Consider the following 22089-nt stretch of genomic DNA (forward strand, 5'->3'; position numbering starts at 1 on the left):
TTTTGCTTTGCATCATGGGTATCTGTGTGTGAGATTGAGGGGGGGGGGGGGGGTGACGACAATTTAATACATTTTAGAATAAGGCTGTAACATAACAAAATGTAGATAAAGTCAAGGGGTCTGAATACTTTCCGAATGCACTGTAGGTCTAGCCCAGTAAGAACTTTTTCATGAGAAACAAGCAACTGAACAGGAAGAGAACTGGATGGCTTATTATTTTAAATGACTCTTCCATATCCATACTGAAGACTTGCCGGTATACAACACTTCCTTATACTTACTGTCTGGAAGTGCTCTTGAAATTCAGTGTCAGGTTGAACACAGATGGGCAGGGCTACAATGCCTGAACTAAATGTTACATTGTCACCATGTATTAGACTAATACAAATAATGTTTGCAGTGAACTTGAGGTCCTGTCTGGATAAAACACAATCCTGACGATGCTCCTTTTCAGCTTCTCTTTTAGGAGACATGGGTTGGTATTAGAAATGTTTGGGGCACTGAAAAGTAATCCACCTGGAAGTGAATTAGTTTGTTTGGATATGATAAATGGAAATGAGAAGAATGCACTCTATTCTTCAGTTACAAATGACCAGACAAAATCATTAATTTACCTAGCTACGAGGAATGATAGCATCAAATGACGACCTCTATGAAACTGGTGTATGCAGCGGTTTCCGATTTGGAATTGAGAGTTTGATTAACTTTCAATCGACTTTTCCCAGTTGGAGCTAGGTTTTTTTTTTCTTCAAGTTTTTTTGAACACACTGAGGTCGGAGATTTCCGAGTGCCCAGTTGTTTTGAACGCGACAAGTCAATTCTCGAGCGTTAATGATAAACATTGGTGCGACGTTTCAACTTGTATAAAGTGTCAAGAGGCACGTGTAGTTCAAAACAGTCCGCAAAGGTAACCATCAATCATGTGACTCAACTGGCATTATCTCGTCGGGAACCCCCCGGCAAACCCTCGTTTCATTCTCAACGACTCGAACATGGGTAACCCTAGAGTAACGTTAWGTAGTATCATGCACACTTTTCCTCACCACTTGAATCCTACCGTGGTTAGTCATGATGCTGGTTAGGAGCACTTCCCAAACGGCATGCCTAACTACTTCGCYCATAGTTGTTTAAAAAGTACATACACCAACGATATTGCTTTTTAACTAAAAGTCAGATGGCTATAGCCATGGAGGAATAGGCGATGCCAATAAACTAATATTTACTATGGCTAACTACTGTAGCTAGTAAAGCAGAACATATTGGCTTTCAAGGAGTGCCAACACTCCATTGTCGTTACAGTCAAAACGCTTAGTTAGCTATCAAACAACCAAAAAAATAAAAAATAAAACACTGCCCAGTGCCCACCTGAGAATGACTAGCGTCCTAGCTGTATTTAATACTCCGTCTCAATCGTGCTTTACATTTTTTAACTAATGCTTTCATAGACAACCAGAAACTGGGTCACGTGAGTTATTGTTTGCCATCTACTTAGCTAGCTGCGCGAGCCAGGCTAGCTAGCCGCCTAGCCCAGCAGCTAGTTAACTAACACTTGAAGATCCTAAATGCTACAACAAGCGTTAGACAGTAAATTCTTCACATCACTGGCTTCAACCTCTAATCGTTAAAAAGGACAAATACATTCATACTGCTAAACTCAATAAATAGAACAAATAAAGCATAGCTTCTGACTGATTTGCTCGCTAACTAGTAGCTAGTATTGTTAGATAGCTACTGCGTCGATTGGAAGAGGAAGCATTCCTTAAAACGACTAGCCACAGCTGGGACCGGGAGCAACACATATCAATTGAACCCTGTAACGTTAGGTAAATTCGTTATATAAATAAACAACTTACCCTCTTGACAATATTTTTTGATCGTAGGGTCTCAATCTATCCATTGGATTTGTAATTCCATTTGGAAAGACTCTAGCACCCCAGCTCAAATCTCATTCTGATGCTGCGCAAATCCGAAACCTCTAGCCAACGGATCCGCCTCAAAATATTTAAAAGYACAGATGACGCCAGCATTATCACATAGTGAATCTGATGCCGCGTTGAAAACAACTGGGAACTCGGGAAACGAGGTCAAATCATGACGTCAGTGATCTTCAGAATTCTGAATTAGATGACCGTTTAAAACTATTTTTTCCAGTCGGAGCTAATTTTTTKTTTGTTCCCAGTTGTCTTGAACGCGGCATAAATGAACACATCCCTTTCCACCAATATAAGGTACAGTGTGATGCGTTCTATCTGTTCATTACCAAAGCCAWCCATACATATACCCAAATGATGGTTTATGGTCTGTATTTTACATTGTGTGATATGAAAAGAGGAAGCTCAGAATAACCAATGTTGGAAATAGATTACATTGGAATATTAACTTGATATGTCCCATTTTCTCGTAGACCATGAGTCTTTGGATTCTTCATAACTGAGTTGACTTCTCGGTGCGTTTCAGGAAGATTTTATATTTGCCTTGTACACTCACTGCATTGATTTGCATTAACTAAATGTATGTCTGTGGATCGTATGCCACCCGGTGGCCAATGTGMGAAAATACACCAGTCCCTGAACCCTGAGTCTATTCTGTTTCTGAACGAAACGGAAGCAAACAGAATGAAACGGGGAGGGCCCTACCTGCAATGGTCCAGTACAAACTCTAATTTGCAAGTTCATGTAACTCAAAATTGCAAGATCTGATATTGCTCAAATGTGGAATTCAAATCAAATGTTATTTGTCACATGCGCGTAATACAACGGGAGTAGACCTTACAGTGAAATGCTTACTTACAAGACCTTAACCAATGCAGTTTTAAGAAAAATAAGTGTTAAGAAAGTATTTACTAAAATAAACTGAAGTAAAAAATGTATAAATTAATACAAATTAAAAATAAGAAAAAATTAAAAATAACAAATAATCAAAGAGCAACAATAAAATAACAATAACAAAGCTAGATACAGCGGGTACCGGTACAGAGTCAATGTGCGGAGGCGCAGGTTAGTTGAGGTAATATGTAGGTAGAGGTAAAGTGACTATGCATAGATAATAAACAGAGCGTAGCATCAGCMTAAAAATGAGGGTGGGCAATGCAAATAGTCCAGGAAGCCATTTGATTAGCTGTTCAGGCGTCTTATGGCTTGGGGGTAGAAGCTGTTAAGAATCCTTTTGGGCAAAGACTTGATGCTTCGATACCGCTTACCGTGCTGTAGCAGAGAGAACATTCTATGACTAGGGTGGCTGGAGTCTTTGGCAATTTTTACGGCCTTCCTCTGACACCACCTGGTATAGAGGTCCTGGATGGCAGGAAGCTTGACCCCAGTGATGAACTGGGCCGTACAAACTACCCTCTGTAGTGCATTGCGGTCGGAGGTCGAGCAGTTGCCATACCAGGCGATGATGCAACCAGTCAGGATGCTCTCGATGGTGCAGCTGTAGAACTTTTGGAGGATTTGAGGACCCATGCCAAATCTTTTCAGTCTCCTGGGGGGGAATAGGCATTGTCGTGCCCTCCACGACTGTCATGGTGTGTTTAGACCAGGATAGTTAGTTGGTGATGTGGACGCCAAGGAACGTTTACCTCTCGACCCACTCCACTACAGCCCCYTCGATGAGAATGGGGGCGGGCTCAGTCCTCCTTTTCCTGAAGTCCACGATTGTCTCCTTTGTCTTGATCACATTGAGGGAGAGGTTGTTATCCTGGCACCACACTGCCAGGTCTCTGACCTCCCTATAGACTGTCTCATCGTTGTCGGTGATCAGGCCTACCACTGTTTTGTCGTCGTCAAACTTAATGATGGTGTTGGAGTCATGCTTGGCCATGCAGTCATGGGTTAACAGGGAGTACAGGAGGGGACTGAGCACGCACCCCTGAGGGGCCCCGTGTTGAGGATCAGCGTGGCAGATGTGTTGTTACCTACCCTTACCACCTGGGGGCGGCCCGTCAGTAAGTCCAGGATCCAGTTGCAGAGGGAGGTGTTTAGTCCCAGGGTCCTTAGCAAGTAGTCAGTTGTCTGCCCTACATACACAAACAAACAACATTTGGATATCTTACTGCATATTGGAAATATAGATCTGTAAACACACAGATACAATAGGTTGAAATATCAACTATGATTATTAATGATGAATGTAAACTTCACTTTTTGGTAGCTGTTTAATAGACAACCTTCCAAGTCAAATTTGCTTTCATTCACAAATTTGCTTTTATGCCATCCTGAATCTCCCAAAACATCCTCGATAGGCCCAGTACACCATCAGTCCTCCTCTCAGACAGTTACTAGAGACAGAGAAACCATGGAACTGGACTACCACATGTCAGGAGGCCATTCAACAGCAAAAATGCACTGGAAATTGCTGCTGTGCATTGCTCTAACATGTAACTATTTTGCTAKCAACCATGGCTGGCAAGCCCATATGATACCTGAACTGGACTTGCATGTGAAGAATGAGCTCTCATGCTGGGGTGACTCATGCATTGATCAGCTCCACTTCCTCTGCAACCCTTTTACTGTCTATCAAAGCCCAGGGATGATCTTCAAATATATACAGAACCTGTCTCTTATACACATCTAGATGTGTATAAGAGACAGGTGGCAGAGGATTGACTGTGAGATAGTACTCTTTATGTACAATGCTTGATCAGCTCCACTTCCTCTGCAACCCTTTTACTGTCTATCAAAGCCCAGGGATGATCTTCAAATATATACAGAACCAGTCAAAATGTTGGACACACCTACTCATCCAAGGGTTTTTCTTAAATTTTACGATTTTGTACATTGTAGAATAATAGTGAAGACATCAAAACTATGAAATAACACATATGGAATCATGTAGTAACCAAAAAAGTGTTAAACAAATCAAAATATATTTTTTATTTGAGATTCTTCAAAGTAGCCACCCTTTGCCTTGATGACAGCTTTGCACACTCTTGGCATTCTCTCAACTAGCTTCATGAGGTAGTCACCTGGAATGCATTTCAATTAACAGGTGTGCCTTGTTAAAAGTTAAATAGTGGAATTTATTTTCTTCATAATGCGTCTGAACCAAACAGTTTTGACTGCAATCACAACTCAAATGGAAATGATCTTTACATTTATTTCTCACAAAATATAACGCTTCAGCAATACAGATTGAATAGAGTCCTTAATTGCAAGACTAAGGGCTAAGGGTACAAAATCCCCCACCCCCTCCCCCTCCAGCCAGGCTATATTGAGTTACGTGGGCAGGTGTGTCATAATATCTATCAATTTAAACACTTTTGCAGAAAAATTATTATTATTATTAAACAGTATTTTTATTGGAATTTCACAATTTTCACCCATATTAAGAGATACAACAACAGACACAAAGCAAAAAAAAACTGCACTCACTTACACATACCTGCGTATATATACAGTGGGGCAAAAAAGTATTTAGTCAGCCACCAATTGTGCAAGTTCTCCCACTTAAAAAGATGAGAGAGGCCTGTAATTTTCATCATAGGTACACTTCAACTATGACAGACAAAATGAGAAAACAAATCCAGAAAATCACATTGTAGGATTTTTTATGAATTTATTTGCAAATTATGGTGGAAAATAAGTATTTGGTCACCTACAAACAAGCAAGATTTCTGCCTCTCACAGCACATGTAACTCTTCTTTAAGAGGCTCCTCGTCCTCCACTCGTTACCTGTATTAATGGCACCTGTTTGAACTTGTTATCAGTATAAAAGACACCTGTCCACAACCTCAAACAGTCACACTCCAAACTCCACTATGGCCAAGACCAAAGAGCTGTCAAAGGCACCAGAAACAAAATTGTAGACCTGCACCAGGCTGGTTCCTCCCACATCTCTTCGTCAATAGTAAGAGACAATTCTTTCTTCCACACTTGTTTCACCCTCTGTGTGTCGACAGCAGAAAAGGACCTTAAAGCATCATAAAACAGACTTACAGACATTTTTCGTTGTGGGAAAAAAAGCATTCTTTCAATGACAGACATATCAGGGTTACCAATTAAGGTGGTGCTCTTCACAATATAATGTCTTACTGTAGGAAGCGGAAAAAGTCATGCTATGGGAGTCGATATTTTCTCCATCTGCTCAAATGACAATAAAATCGTATCAGCAAATAAGTCATTTAGTCTGCGTATGCCCTTATTAAGCCAAAAGTTAAAGCAGCATCCAGCAATCCTGGACCAAAATCTGGGTTGTTAAGAATTGGGGTAAGAGCAGAGGTTAGTTTGGACCTTCCCAGAAGCGCTGAACGACCTCCATACTTTGAGTGTGTTAAGTGTAATAGGATTATTGCAGTGATCTTCTACAGACTTGAATCTTCTGAAATAAAAAGATCCTGTAAGGTGTATTTTGAAAGAGAAGTCTCAATGTCTAACCAAATAGAGTCATCATCGTTGTGATCCAATCAGAAATATAACATAGGTGGGCACACCACTGATAGAACCTGATATTGGGCAGATCCAAGCCCCCCATAGAACTTGGCAGCTGCAATATTGCCATCTTAAGTCTTGGCTTGCGGTTACTCCATGTAAAGGAACTTAGCCATCCATTTACATCCTTTATTACCTTATGGATAGTAATACTGGGATCATTTGGATTGGGTAAAGTAGTCAGGTAAAATGTTCATTTTCAAGAGGGATATCACCCAACCAAGAAATCGGGAGAGAGTTCCAGCGCTCCAGATCCTGTCTTATTGTATCAAACAAGGGAACAAAATTGGCTTTGTACATTTGCTGGAATTTAGGAGTTACAAATATACCCAGATACGTAAAACCTGAGGGAGACCATTTAAAAGGGAAGGGGGGAGAGTATTAGGTACAGAGTGAAGGTTACCAATTGGCATAGCCTCTGATTTAGTTAAGTTAATCTTGTAGCCTGAGAATGCCTGAATAATTCAATAATATTAATAAGAGATGTAGTTGAAGTCTCGGGACTAGAAATGAATATCAGGACATCATCAGCATACAAGCTTATTTTATGGTGAACATCACCAATGAGCAGCCCCTGTATAGCAGGCGTTACCCTGATGGCCTCGGCCAGTGGTTCCATAACGAGTGCAAATAGGAGAGGGCACAAAGGACAGCCCTGTCTGGTGACCTCTGTATAAAGAGAAGCTATTTGACCGTAGCCATTAGTAAGGACAGCAGCCTGAGGATCATCATATAAAACTTTCACCCATTTTATAAAGTTGTCCCCTAGACCAAATTTATTTAGAGCAAAGAATAGGTAAGACCACTCCACACGATCAAATGCTTTCTCAGCATCTAGGGAGAGCACAAGAACATCCCTAGCACTTTGTTGATAGGCTTTAATTACTTTAAGAAGCCGCCTGACATTGTTGCATGACTTATGGCCTTAATGAAGCCAGTTTGGTCTCCTTCACAATTAGTGGCAGTGAGTCCTCTAATCTTGTGGCTAGAATTTTAGAAAGCAATTTTCTATCCACATTCAAAGGGAAATTGGTCTGTACGAGGAACAAGACTCTGGACATTTTCCCTTTTTGAGAATAAGTGATATGTTGGCTTCTCTCAGCGTTGAGGGAGCTGGTCATTTGAAAATGAGTGGTTAAACATATCACTCAATGGCTCAAGGATCAGGCCATGGAACTCTTTATAGAATCCACTACAAAACCCGTCTGGTCCTGGGGCCTTACCATTTTGCAGATTCTTAATTGCGAACATTATCTCTTCCTCGGTAATAGGGGCATTAAGGAGAGACCTCTGAGCTCCCTACTATCTCCGAAGAACAATCTTAGAAAATAAGTTCTCCATTAATTTGGGTGCATCATTTGGCAGTTCTGAGGCATAAAGATTTGCATCAAATTTCTTAAATGAGTCATTTATCAATTTATTTTCATATAAATGATTGCCATCAGAATCAGTAATAGTAGCAATTGACTGTGAGTCAGCTCTCTTTTTAGCTAGGTACGCCAAGTACTTTCCTGGCTTATCGCCATGGTCATATAGCTTTTGCCTGACAAATCTCATTTTCTTTTCAGCTTCCTGTGTAGGAGAGGTCCAACGTTGATCTAAGAACTGATATTTCCTTTAATAGGGCAGGAGTGGAGTTTTCATATATAGTCCTTCTCTTTAGTTCCTAATTCACCCTCTAACGTTTTTTGCTTTTCACGCTTTTTCCGCCTCTTAGTGGCTGTGTATGACATAATCAGACCCCTGGCGTACGCTTTACAGGTTTCCCAAAGGAGCGAGGGGTTATCTGTTGATTGAGAGTTAATAGAGAAAAATGCTTTAAACTCTGTAATAAAATATGATGTGAATGTATGGTCTTTAAGGATGGTTGTATTCAACCTCCAATGTCTTGACAGATTGAATGCCCCGTCGAGTTATGTCCAGGATCACCTCTGCATGATCAGATATGACTATGCTTCCATCCTAGCGGATAAAACAGACTGCGAAGACATCCTGGGCATAAAAAAGTTAATCTATTCTAGTCTGACATCCATGAGGTGCAGAGAAAAAAAGTGAACTCTCTGTTGGAGGGATGAAAGGTTCTCCAAACATCAGCATACCCACAATAGCTTTAAGTGACTTAGCTCGAGGAGAGAGTGAAGCATACCGCCTGGAAACTTATCAATAAGGGGGTTCAACAAACAATTAAAATCTCCTCCAACCACTGCAGTGTCTGAGTTTAATTCTGAAAAGTCTAGAAATAGCTTAGTGAGGATATCAGGGGGGTGGGCAGGGGGAAGTAAATATTCATTATGGAGATGTTCGCCCTTGTAAAATACCATTAATATAACAAAGCGACCAAATTTATCTTTCACACAATTCAAGACCTTAAGTGGTAAGTTCTTTTCACAAGAATTGCTACACCTCTACTCTGGATGTAAAGATGAGAAAAACACTTGACCAAACCCCCTTGTTGTAATTTCAGATGCTCCTTATCATCCAAATGAGTTTCTTGCAACAGGGCAATATCAATATTTTCTTTTTTCAAAAAAGACAGTACCTTCTTCCTTTAATGGGGTTATGGCTCCCTCTAATGTTCATATACATACACGCAGTCTGTTAACTGCCATTGCACTTTGACCATTCAATATCCAGACTGAATCCTACTGTAAAAAGTGGGGTGGTACCTTTTTCCATGTGTTGAACTCTCTTCTATCTCACCGAGCATAAACAAACGATATGAATACTGAACTCGACCTATACTAAACCCAAAAATTAAACATGTAAAGATCCAAAAGGGGGTTTTCCCACTAGCTAACATGCAGGGGATTTCAACTTTCCAATGTAGACTCTTAAGTCTGCATTGCCACTCAATAGCCTCATCCTTTATATATATGGAAATGAAAATCAATAGAAGGTTGAGGCTCTTCCACCTAAAACCAAGCCTGGGCACCAATATAGATTCACCCATATCTCAGCCTGAGCTATAGCGGCAGTTACATAAAAATAATAAAAATACGAATATTACTGAACCGGAGCACGTGAGAACTCACACCACTGTTTCTGATCAGATTCAAATAAATAAAAAAGTTATCCAATGCTGCGGAGGTGCAGCTTAAAGTTATTTACCCGAGAGAGTCAATAAACGCAGCAGCCTCTTCAGGTGTGTGAGTTTCTTAGGCGATCCGTTGACCATAATCTTCAATGTGGCCGGGTACAGCAGTGCGTAGTCCATCTTCATTCTCGAGTCGAGCCTTCGCCTCATCAAACCCTTTGCGTCTAAGTACAACCGCTGTGGAGTAACATTGAAGAATGAGACCTTTGGACCTTTACGTTGACCACCGTCAGAACCGATGTTTCTAGCCGCATCCATGACGCGCTGCTTGTCGGTGAAGTTGTGGAACTTTATAACCACTGGCCGTGGGCGCTGGTTGGGACCGGGTATCGGTGCTTGAGGCGATGGGCTCTGTCCAGCTTCAACGACCAGCCTTAGTGTCCATTTGTAGGTAGTCAGGGATCCATTCCTCAAAATGTTTACTGAACGTGGCCCTTCAGAATTTTCCGGGAGTCCCAAACACGATATTTGCATCTGCGTCCTCGATTATCCAAGTCGTCAATGTGCTCCGCCATTTCGCGCACATGTTTCTCAAGTGCTTTTATCTTAGGGTCCATAGATGTAGTTGAAGCTTCCACTGAGCAATTCTTCCTTCCGCCTCATCAACACGTTTGACAACCCTCTGGAGTTCAGCTGAATGGCCTGCTATTGCTTCCTAGACCGTTCTTATCTTAACATCGATCACTTTAGCAATGTTATCCATCATCTTTTGAATCACCAGGTCCATTGTGCCTGGATCCGCAATGGTGTTAGCTTCGCTAACGTAAGCTAGCTTCTCCTGCACATCTACAGGGATGGTGGTTTTGGTCGAGTTCTTAGTAGTTCTGTTGGGCATGTTGGCGGAGATTTTTGAGAAATAGCTGTCAAGACTCATTGTAGGATAACTTATTAGCCAATTCTACCACTTTTTCAAGCTAGGAGATTAATGAAAAATATAAATTACGAATGCCACGGGAGCTCGCTGAAACACAGTGTTCTCTCTACGGCGCCATTTTATCCACCAGAAAAATATTTTTACACAACCATCCATTTCATATATGGGAGACCTTAGAGAAATGGAAAAACATGGTTGTGTTTTGTATACCTCGGGTAGGTGTTATCTCGATAATATTTTGGGGGACTTGCCACTAGCCTAACAGAGCCGAGCCCCTTCTTTGAACAAGTGGGGCATTCATTTCCTTTTTACACTTTGGTACAGTAAAATCACTGGTACCAGTAAAACTGCTGAATTTCTGTACATTGGGTGATCAATGGGACCAGAAAGTGCATTGTGGTAACTTGGAAGAAGAAAAAAAAACATTTTCGAAACCCTAGCCACTGTGGCCAGAGCCCTATACTACGAATCAGTTTTGAGGAGTTGGCAAGGTAACTCTGGTCAACTCTCAGTTCAACTCGGGATAACCGGTAACACAAAAGTGGCTCATCYTTTAGCCAGTTAAATTTCTATGGCAATGAATCCTGCTCTGGGCAGGCTAACTCCACTTACCCTGAATGAAGTGTCTGAGCCACGTATTGAGGACCAATGAAATCAGATACCTCCCTCTCGCAAAAATTGTGTCATCACCTCCTTCATTTGAGGAAGTCGACTCATTCAATATTTCAAATGTTTTTTTTGTGTGTGTAAAAAAAATWGTAATGTTAAAATACGTATGACATTACACAGTTAGTAATGACAGCATTTGCTTTCCAAACTGTAGCCTACGTATTTTGCGTGATGGTATTTTTAAATTTGTGAAAGACAAATTGACAGCTGTTTACCAACCATAGACAGACATGTATGGGCTAATCCGTAGATTAGCAGTTCAAATCAAGACTGGCAGCCATTTGAGAGTTTGGGACTAGGCTATAAGGCTCTATCTGCATTTTTGTCAAAATTTTGTTATTGACATAGCCTTGTTCTGTTCAATGTTCTCTATCGATATAGTACTCTAAATACCCCAATTCATGTTCTTAAATTCAAAAGAATACAATATAAAAATTACTGACACCATTCAAACCAATGAGGGTTCGAAAACTTAAAGCCAATTATCTCAGAATCTGATTTTTGCAGATAGAACCTTATAGTCCCAAACTCTTGCATTTCTAGCATAGTCAAATTGCCAGGGTTCGAGGTTCCAAAAGCATATCCGGGGGAAGTAGGGGTGCTGTAGCACCTGAAAAATCGGAATTTWAAAAAATACATAAAAAATCTCTATTTTTTTTCTCACAAAATGATGATATAAACATCTGTAGAGCGGGCAAAATAGTTTTCAGCATATCCACCTTGGCAAAAAACGTAGTTGTATAATTAAGAACAGTATCTTGCAGGATTCAATAGTTGGAATTGTAAGAGTTCTTTCCCTGTCCCTTTCTCTGCAATTGTCATTCTAATGTYATCCAGAAAGAACAAACCCTTTTTTACGATGTATGTAACGTTAGCTTTCTACCAGCGAAACATTAGCTTCATTAGCTAGCCGGCACAAGGTTAGCTAGCTAGGTAACGTTAACGTGTTCTAACTAGTTCAATGCGATGGCCAAAAATCAGCTGCATTTGATAGTCAAACCTATGATGGAGAAATGTGCATTATTTTAACGATTGTTTTTTGATAACATTTTGTCTGCGCATTTGTTGGATCATATGTGACAGATGGTTTGCTATCTCATTTGACAATGTGTTACTAGCTACGTAAACTATGCTAGCTAACTTGTAAGGTTTTATTTCTTATTTATTTCTTGCTAACTTTAGCTAGTAAATAGCTAGCTAACATAAGAGAGCTTATGCTAGCTAGATAACTTTCTAAGCTAGGCTAACGTTAGCTAATTTAGGTTTGTCTGCCCATGTGTATTATAGGAAGCTAGCTAGTAGTGTATCCACAACTCCAAACTGGTGGGGTGTGGTCGTGTGTCAGCCGTTGATTACTAACTAACGTTAGCTAATAGCTAGCTAATGGATGATGTTTTCATTTCTTTTCTCTCGTTTGCGSACGGTGCTCGCTCTGACAGAAGACCAATGTTATGGTCTGAGTTTTTCAAACCCAGCTTTGCTTTCTTTTCTATGTCTACATTTGACTCTGGTATAGATCTAGCTAGCTAGGTTATAAAACCAACGATGTAGCGAAATGATGAATGCTTGTTATGTGAGGTCCATGTAGCCGAGTCTTTGACATGGAAGGATATGGAAATAATTAATACATTTAGTGACACACACTTTGTAGCTAGTTGTTGTAGTTGCAGGGTCTTGATAACATGTGTTAATGGTTAATCATCTATATTCTTATTGTGCCTCGTGGCTGATTCATATTATCTCAAAACATGTATGTACATCTCAGCATATTGCATTCAATAATTGCACTTGTGTGGGCTAATTACAAACATTTCATGACATATACCATCTTACTGTTGGATCATGATTATGAAAGGMATTTATGCCGACCGCAATGTTAGCAACTAAATATTTTTTAAACCTCTCGCTTTGGTTGTAATTCGTCAATAAGCATGCAATACATGCATATTTACTGTTTTACCTCAATTAGCTACAATCTTTAGTTGAATTCATGTAATTTTGTGGTAAGCCATTTTGGATACAAGAAACACTGATTTTCTGTTATGTGAGCCAGACTAATTAGAATAATGCACTGCCCAGCATTACCGCCCGCAGAAGTGTGGCGAGTTGGCATTTGCCCCAGGGAAGGCAGGCTCAATGACTCCGGGGGAGAGCAAAAAGAGAGAGATAGCAAAGATGTGGTGCACATTTGTGCACATGTGTGATGTAGTACTCAATTTTCTGGTGCCACATTTGGCTTGTGAGTACCACTTTCTGAACCAGTGGCCAAACCAGTGGCATCATTATGTCACGTGTGRTCCCTCTCCGGCCACTAGGTCACCAGGCTGCTTGTTATGGCGCACACCTGTCACCATCGTTATGCAATGAAAGACTGTAGTTGGAGCCTGGTCAACCGTGGAGGCAATAGCATACAACAGTTTCATCGGTCTACAAGTTCAGGTTACAATTTCAGACAAGTCGATATTGTTAATGTAAAAAGTACAGGACTCAAAACAACCCCTGGGGCACACCTTTCATAATACCCCAGAAACCTGATTTAACACCATCAGCAGATATACATAGTTCTGTCACATAATTTTTAAACCAGTTACATGCAGCTTTGTCTAGGCCAATTGAGGGAAGCCTCTAAATTAGAGGTGAATGATCAACAGGTGAATGATCAACAGTATCGAAAGCCTTTGACAGGTCAATGAAGAGGGTAGCACAATGTTGCCTTTTATCCATACAARGAACCCCATTTATAACTACGGATGCAGCAGAGAGTGCTATGACCTGGTCTAAAACCAAACTGATGTGCATTTAGAATACATTTCAAAGATAAAGAGCAAAGCTGAGAATTAAATCAAGGAATCTAATATTTTATCTAGGCAAGAGGGTTTAGAAATAGGGCAATAATTATTTAGCTCACATGGGTCAGCACCTTTTGAAGGGGGATTACATGGGCCGCCTTCCAAACCTTGGYGATAGTACCAGATATGATCGTCAGGTAAAAATGAGTTAATGATTCAGCAAATCGGAAGGCAGAGAGCTGCAGCAAAAATAGATCAAGCATATCAGCCCCAGTGTATTTTTTTTATTACATCAATCTTAAGGCATCTAGCACATCAGATAGTAAATTGCTGAAATGAAAACAAAGATTCACCAGATATAACTCAAGGCGAGACCCAGATGCAGACACAGGAGGCAGATGGTTGAAGTCTTCGATGTTTAATAATCCAAAAAGGAGTAGGCAAGAGAATGGTCGTGGACAGGCTAAAGGTCAAAACCAGATCCGAGTCCAGGAGGTACAAAGTGGCAGGCAGGCTCGAGGTCAAGGCAGGCAGAATGGTCAGGCAGGCGAGTACAGAGTCCAGAAACAGGCAAAACGGTCAAAACCGGGAAGACTAGAAAAAAGGAGAATTAGCAAAAGGAGGAGAACGGGAAAAACCACTGGTTGACTTGGACATACAAGACGAACTGGCACAGAGAGACAGGAAACACAGGGATAAATACASTGGGGAAAACAAGCAACACCTGGAGGGGGTGGAGACAATAACAAGGACAGGTAAAACAGATCAGGGTGTGACACCAAAAGTTGAATGGTAACCGTTGTGTCAGCTAGAGTCTGGCAGAGGGAAGAGCAGTCGATTGACTGACCAGGGGCAATTAAACCACAGTTTCTCTCAAATAAAGTCTGCCGAGATAAAATTATGACTAAAAGCTTCACTTTTCCCCTTCTAATCAGTTATGATGCCAGAGTCAGACAGAACTCGCTTAGGCAGGGAAGAAGAGAAATGTTTGCACTTCAGTGCATTTACTGTTTTRCCAAGCTTAGAAGGATCACCAGCAGTCAGAGATAGAGCTTAAAAAGTAGCTTGATTTAGCTTTCTTAATCAAGATAGTATATGGGTCAAAGACGAGACGTGTAAATTTGGTGTCCGAAGGCCATTCATTTAACATAAAAAGATAAATATGTATAAATCACTCAACTCTTACCCTTCTTTTGACCCAGACATATTTGTATTGCAAACTATTAAATTAAGGAAGTTATTGAGCTCTAAGTGTCAAAATGTCCTTCAGTGTAACTGTCCGGGATAAAATTCTAATGACAAAATGTTTTTAAAATGTAGAAATTCATCCTAAAAATATAAATGAACACCCATGGCATAATTGTGTTAGTGTTTGCAACAATATATAGAATAATGGGTAACATACAGTATCTAAAAACTTGGGGGAAAAAACTTGAATAACTTTTATCCAGACTTTTGCACTTCATCAATGTCATTCAGTATAACAAAGGTAAAAAGCCATTTTAAAGCATATCACATGATGGTAATCATGTGACAGTGTGTGACATCACAAAAAATACCCATTGAAAACCCTCTATCAATGTGATGAGGTGAGTAAATCTCTCTGAAATATTTGATTTCACATTTTCCCCCTCTAGTAACCTTTGTAACAAKAACGCATATCCTTCAGTACAACACAGAAAACATACTTTTAATGTTATTTTATAGAAAGCTATATTAAATATGAAAAGTAAGGATAATTTTTTATAGGTCAAGGTCATTACTTTATATAGGTGGCCAAGAAACAGCCTGTTAAATATGTTTATGTATGAAATATGTCCTTCAGTATCACGCTTTTGTCCTTAAGCACAACAAAAGTTTCATGTTATACCACAATGTCCCCCGTTATGCTGAATGACAGTAGCTTTGTTATCCCATTTTTTCACTAGTTTACAACATTTAATCATGCAATTTATATTTACTTGTTTTATGAATACTGAATATTATAAATTTTAAACTATTTTATGGCATTTTAAGGTATTTCAAGGCACATTATCTTTATACTGTAGATGCCGTTGTSTAATGAGGATAGAGCTGCACGACACAGACAAATTATTAATGCAGATCCAGTTGCTAGGGAGGAAAGACTAGCCAGAAGAAAAGCAAGGTGTGTTAGGAGTGTGTATTGGAGGCGAAGTCAGCTGCAGGAGAGCAGAGTGTAGTGAACAGGCGCACTTTTTATTCCGGTCCAAAATGACAGCACAAAGTAACATAAAATGTGCCCAAATACGGAACATAGACAAAAAGTAATGCGCYTAACAATATCCACAATTCCAAAATACACGTAACACAAACAATCTTACACAAAGACATGATGGGGAACAGAGGAATAAATACATATGGATTGATWGGGGAATGAAAACCAGGTGTGCAGGGAACAAGACAAAACAAATGGATACATGAAAAATGGAGCGGCGATGGCTAGAAAGCCGGTGACGTCGACCGCCAAACGCCGCCCGAACAAGGAGAGGAGCCGACTTCGGCGGAAGTCGTGACAAGGTGTGTTTTTTCATGGTTTCATGCTACTGTCAGCAACAGAATAGAATATCATAGGATATAAAGCTGGGTGGATAACACTTAATGTTAAGTTGCACGATTACACTGTAGTTAATGTTTTATTGCACTGCAGTATAACTGATGGATTATATTAGTTAAATCAGAGGAGGCGCCGTGAAAAAATCTAACAAATGAATGTGGTGATGAACTTAACTTCAGTATCCACTGAAGGAAACTCTTTTGAGCGGCCCCTGAACAACTTGTACAACATTAATCCTACATGAATTAAATTGTACCTCATGTGTCAGTTAAACTATGTTGCATAGTAAAACCTATGTTCTTTATGTGTGTGGTGTATGGGTCATTTCTCTTTCTCTAGTATGGAAGCGATCTAAGTTCAGCTAGCCTACACATTTTAAACATCTTATCCTGTTTTTTACAGTTTTATAACTTAAAAAATAGCTAAAAGAAAAATACTATTGCTGCTACTAATAATAGTTCATAGGATCGTTATTGCTGAAGGAATCACATTTAATCAATATTTATGGGCCGTAGTGATGTCATTCAGGGTAACAAAATATTGTCATACAGTATAACACCAGGATTTTATATTAAAACACAATAACTTTTTTGTTGACTCGGAGAGACAAAAACAAATCTCAAAGAATAAAATGAAAGATATTTTCATAGATGTTTGCATTTTTTTCAGTGTAAGGCAGGAAGTTTTTGTAAAAAACCTTCAACATATTTTGAGTTGTACCCGTGACACATCAAATGTGTGGTATTCAAATTAAAATGTTTTTTTTTCTGGGTAGTTATATTTCTGCCAGTCTAAGCATGGATATACAGTCGTGGCCAGAAGTTTTGAGAATGAGGCAAATATTAATTTCCACAAAGTTTGCTGCTTCAGTGTCTTTAGATATTTTTGTCAGATGTTACTATGGAATACTGAAGTATAATTACAAGCATTTCATAAGTGTCAAAGGCTTTTATTGATAATTACATGAAGATGATGCAAAGAGTCAATATTTGCAGTGTTGACCCTTCTTTTGCAAGACCTCTGCAATCTGCCCTGGCATGCTGTCAATTAACTTCTGGGCCACATCCTGACTGATGCCAGCCCATTCTTGCATAATCAATGCTTGGAGTTTGTCAGAATTTGTGGGGTTTTGTTTGTCCACCTGCCTCTTGAGGATTGACCACAAGTTCTCAATGGGATTAAGGTCTGGAGAGTTTCCTGGCCATGGACCCAAAATATCYATGTTTTGTTCCCCTCCGGACAAGCTTTTTTCCAGATGCCCCAAACAATTGGAAAGGGGATTCATCAAAGAAAATTACTTTACCCCAGTCCTCAGCAGTCCAATCCCTGTGCCTTTTGCAGAATATAAGTCTGTCCCTGGTGTTTTTCCTGGAGGAAGTGGTTTCTTTGCTGCCCTTCTTGACACCAGGCCATCCTCCAAAAGTKTTCGCCTCACTGTGAAGATGCACTCACACCTGCCTGCTGCCATTCCTGAGCAAGCTCTGTACTGGTGGTGCCCCYATCCCGCAGCTGAATCAACTTTAGGAGACGGTCCTGGCGCTTGCTGGACTTTCTTGGGCGCCCTGAAGCCTTCTTCACAACAATTGAACCACTCTCCTTGAAGTTTTTGATGATCCGATAAATGGTTGATTTAGGTGCAATCTTACTGGCAGCAATATCCTTGCCTGTGAAGAGCTTTATGTGCAATGCAATGATGACGGCACGTGTTTCCTTGCAGGTAACCATGCTTGACAGAGGAAGAACAATGATTACAAGCAACACCCTCCGTTTGAAGCTTCCAGTCTGTTATTCCAACTCAATCAGCATGACAGAGTGATCTCCAGCCTTGTCCTCGTCAACACTCACACCTGTGTTAACGAGAGAATCACTGACATGATGTCAGCTGGTCCTTTTGTGGCAGGGCTGAAATGCAGTGGAAATGTTTTTTGGAGATTCAGTTCATTTGCATGACAAAGAGGGATTTTGCAATTAATTTCAATTAATCTGATCACTCTTCATAACATTCTGGAGTATATGCAAATTGCCATCATACAAACTGAGGCAGCAGACTTTGTGAAAATTAATATTTGTGTCATTCTCAAAACTATTGGCCACGACTATACAGTTGAAGTTGGAAGTTTACATACACCTTAGCCAAATACATTTAAACTCAGTTTTTCACAATTACTGACATTTAATCCTAGTAAAAATTCCCCGTCTTAGGTCAGTTAGGATCCCCACATTATTTTAAGAATGTGAAATGTCAGAATAATAGTAGAGAGAATTATTTATTTTTGCTTATTTCTTTCATCACATTCCCATTGGGTCAGAAGTTTACATACACTCAAGTAGTATTTGGTAGCATTGCCTTTAAATTGTTTAACTTGGGTCAAATGTTTTGGGTAGCCTTCCACAAGCTTCCCACAATAAGTTGTGTGAATTTTGGCCCATTCCTCCTGACAGAGCTGGTGTAACTGAGTCAGGTTTATAGGCCTCCTTGCTCGCACACGCTTTTTCAGTTCTGCCCACACATTTTCTATGGGATTGAGGTCAGGGCATTGTGATGGCCACTCCAATACCTTGACTTTGTTGTCCATTTTGCCACAACTTTGGAAATATGCTTGGGGTCATTGTCCATTTGGAAGACCCATTTGCGACCAAGCTTTAACTTCCTGACTGATGTCTTGAGATATTGCTTCAATATATCCACATAATTTGCCTCCCTCATGATGCCATCTATTTTGTGAAGTGCACCAGTCCCTCCTACAACAAAGCACCCCCACAACATGATGCTGCCACCCCCGTGCTTCACGGTTGGGATTGTGTTCTTCGGCTTACAAGCCTCCCCCTTTTTCCTCCAAACATAACAATGGTCATTATAGCCAAACCGTTCTATTTCTGTTTCATCAGACCAGAGGACATTTTTCCAAAAAGTACGATCTTTGTCCCCCATGTGCAGTTGCAAACCGTAGTCTGGCTTTTTTATGGCGGTTTTGGAGCAGTGGCTTCTTCCTTGCTGAGCGGCCTTTCAGGTTATGTCGATATAGGCGTCGTTTTACTGTGGATATAGATACTTTTGTACCRGTTTCCTCCAGCATCTTCACAAGGTKCTTTGCTGTTMTTCTGGGATTGATTTGCACTTTTCGCACCAAAGTACGTACATCTCTAGGAGACAAACCAACTTGCCAAAACTATAGTTTGTTAACAAGAAATTTGTGGAGTGGTGAAAAACGAGTTTTAATGACCCCAACCTAAGTGTATGTAAACTTCCGACWTCAACTGTATAACCTTGTGATTATGAAAAATGGGCATAAAATTATTATTATTTTAAAACACTTAATGTTATACTGAATGACATTTTACTAGGGTACATTCATATGAATCAGATCATATGCAAATACTCCACTAGACAAGTATTTATGGGGGTTATTAGTAAGAATTAAATCAATCAATGCCGGGGATATATCAAGCAAGTATTTTTATATTCCATAAGTATTATCAGATTAACTGTTTTGTACAGATAATTATCAGATTTAAGTTACAAATGCTGGTAAACACTCAAATACATTTAGTTGAAATGTTTTCACAAAAGTAGTGCACCGGGCCTTTACTAGTCCTGTATTAACGGACTGATATAGATGTCTTCAGCGCAGTCGTTTTTTTTTTCAGTTCGTTCATACAATGTTTCAATATTCTCATAAACACCTTGTTGATGCAATGCTTCAATATAAGCAGAATGTTTCCCTTCCCTGGCGAATAATGCAGACAGGCAAATACAAAAATGAGCTGGGCGCACACATTATAAGGAACATCTCTGAATGCAGAGCAACCATTTTGGTGGGAATAGCACGAGACAATGACACTCATAGTACACTGTATGCGACTTCATATAGCCTGTAGCACGGGGTCTGCAACCTTTTTCATATGAGTAACAATTTAAAATCGTTCCTACAATTTCTAAAGATCTGCGTGCCAGTTATGGTTTTCATAAACAGTGTAGGCTATCTCAACTGTGCCCACAAAATGTCTAACTGCCCACAAACTGAATCGCCTAATTCTAGCTGGCTACGAGACAGAGGCTGTCCATTCATCCACACCCCAAGGAGCTCCCTGATGCCTAACGTCACCTGTAAGGAGCCGTGCTGAATCATGGGCGCGGCCTTAATGTGTAGATTCTTCTTCATTCCTCGGTCGAGTTTGTTTGTCTRTATGCGTCCTTGTCGATTGTAGGCCAAACTAATTATTTTGATGTATGCCTTTTATTTCAATGCATGTGTAGGATTTATCTGACATAGTTTGCATTCGCAGTCAGCTGTTTTATGCTCTGGTTACTTTCACATTGATGTCGGTATTTGAAGTCGTCCTTGATACCGTGTATTATGCATCTATTTCATGTTGCACAGTAGTGATGGGTCGTTCGCGAACGAGCCGGCTCTTGTAGGTGAACGTTGGGAGCCTGCTCGCATATCAGAAGAGCCGAATCAATGTATAATAATATATTTTTTTAAATGAAGATATGAATAATCAAAATATTTAAATGAATATCATTAACTAATTCAAAGAACGAAAAAATAAATAAAATAATATAGGCCTAAATGCTCAACCGCACACACATTCGTTCTGAAACATCTGCAGATCCTCTGAGCTGGTGGAAGAACAAGGCCTCTGTCTACCCACGGCTTACTAAAGTCATGACAGGGAGACTCTGCATAGTGGCCACATCCGTTCCCTATGAGAAGGTCTTCTCGAAAARGGGACAAATAATTACTGACAGACGAAACCGCATCAGCCCCTCGAAAGTGAGGCAGCTTGCATTTCTGAATGCAAATCTCTCAAAGCATAATTTGGTCAGCATTGCTGTGTGCTGCTGGTTATTACATGGCAATAAAGAAGAGAGAGAAAAGAGGGACCAGTTTAATGTTTTAAGTGGGATGCTGCAGTTTTGCACATTATTTATTTTTCTTTATATGGTGCAATATTCTATTATGCTGTTCAGATTGTATTCGTTTTGAATGGTTAGATTTATATGCACTTTGTTTACGTTAAAAAGTTATACTTTAAATGCAAATGTTTAATAGCATTCTTTTTCACAAAAAAACTATGCATTTTTTTAAATACATTGTGGTTAAGGTAGAGTGTAATTTAATTTAATTTAATTAGAATTGTTTTAACACCAATCATAGCCAAACTATCGCAAACTGTTTGACTTGAAAAAATACAAAACATATATTTTTTAAAGAGCCGTTTGGGAGCCAAAAGAGCCGTCTCTTTTTGGTGAGCTGAGCTGAACGAGCCGGCTCACTGAAAAGAGCCGGAATCCCCATCGCTAATGCACTGTGCCACAAGTAGGCTAAATGAGTCAACGTAGCCTATGGATCATGAGGTTGAATAGTACATTGTACACGCCAAACCTAATATATAACTAATATCGAGGTGATAATATCTGGGGGACATTTGTTTGTTTTTACTGTTCTCCAAATAGCATTTTAGAGTTTTAAAATTGTGTATGATTACAGTAAATGAGCTTCAACTGGTGGGTGTATTTCTACTCAATCCACTTTGACATACCCTCGTTTTTTTCCAATAGTCATTGACTGAGTTTGACTCTTAGCATCTGGTTTGGAAGAGTTTACTATGGGTTCTGAAATTAGGAAGAGCTCAAAACAGCTCCATTGCCTTAATG

At 39.9% G+C, this 22089-nt stretch overlaps 1 pseudogene; it reads right to left on the bottom strand.

Moving 5' to 3' along the window:
* The window catches only part of LOC111955826 (phosphatidylinositol 4-kinase beta-like), a 35456-nt pseudogene extending 25618 nt beyond the window's left edge, over positions 1 to 9838 (bottom strand).
* Positions 9839 to 22089: the final 12251 nt, after the last annotated feature.

The sequence above is a fragment of the Salvelinus sp. IW2-2015 genome, linkage group LG31 (assembly GCF_002910315.2).
Source record: "Salvelinus sp. IW2-2015 linkage group LG31, ASM291031v2, whole genome shotgun sequence".
Lineage (NCBI taxonomy): Eukaryota > Metazoa > Chordata > Actinopteri > Salmoniformes > Salmonidae > Salvelinus > Salvelinus sp. IW2-2015.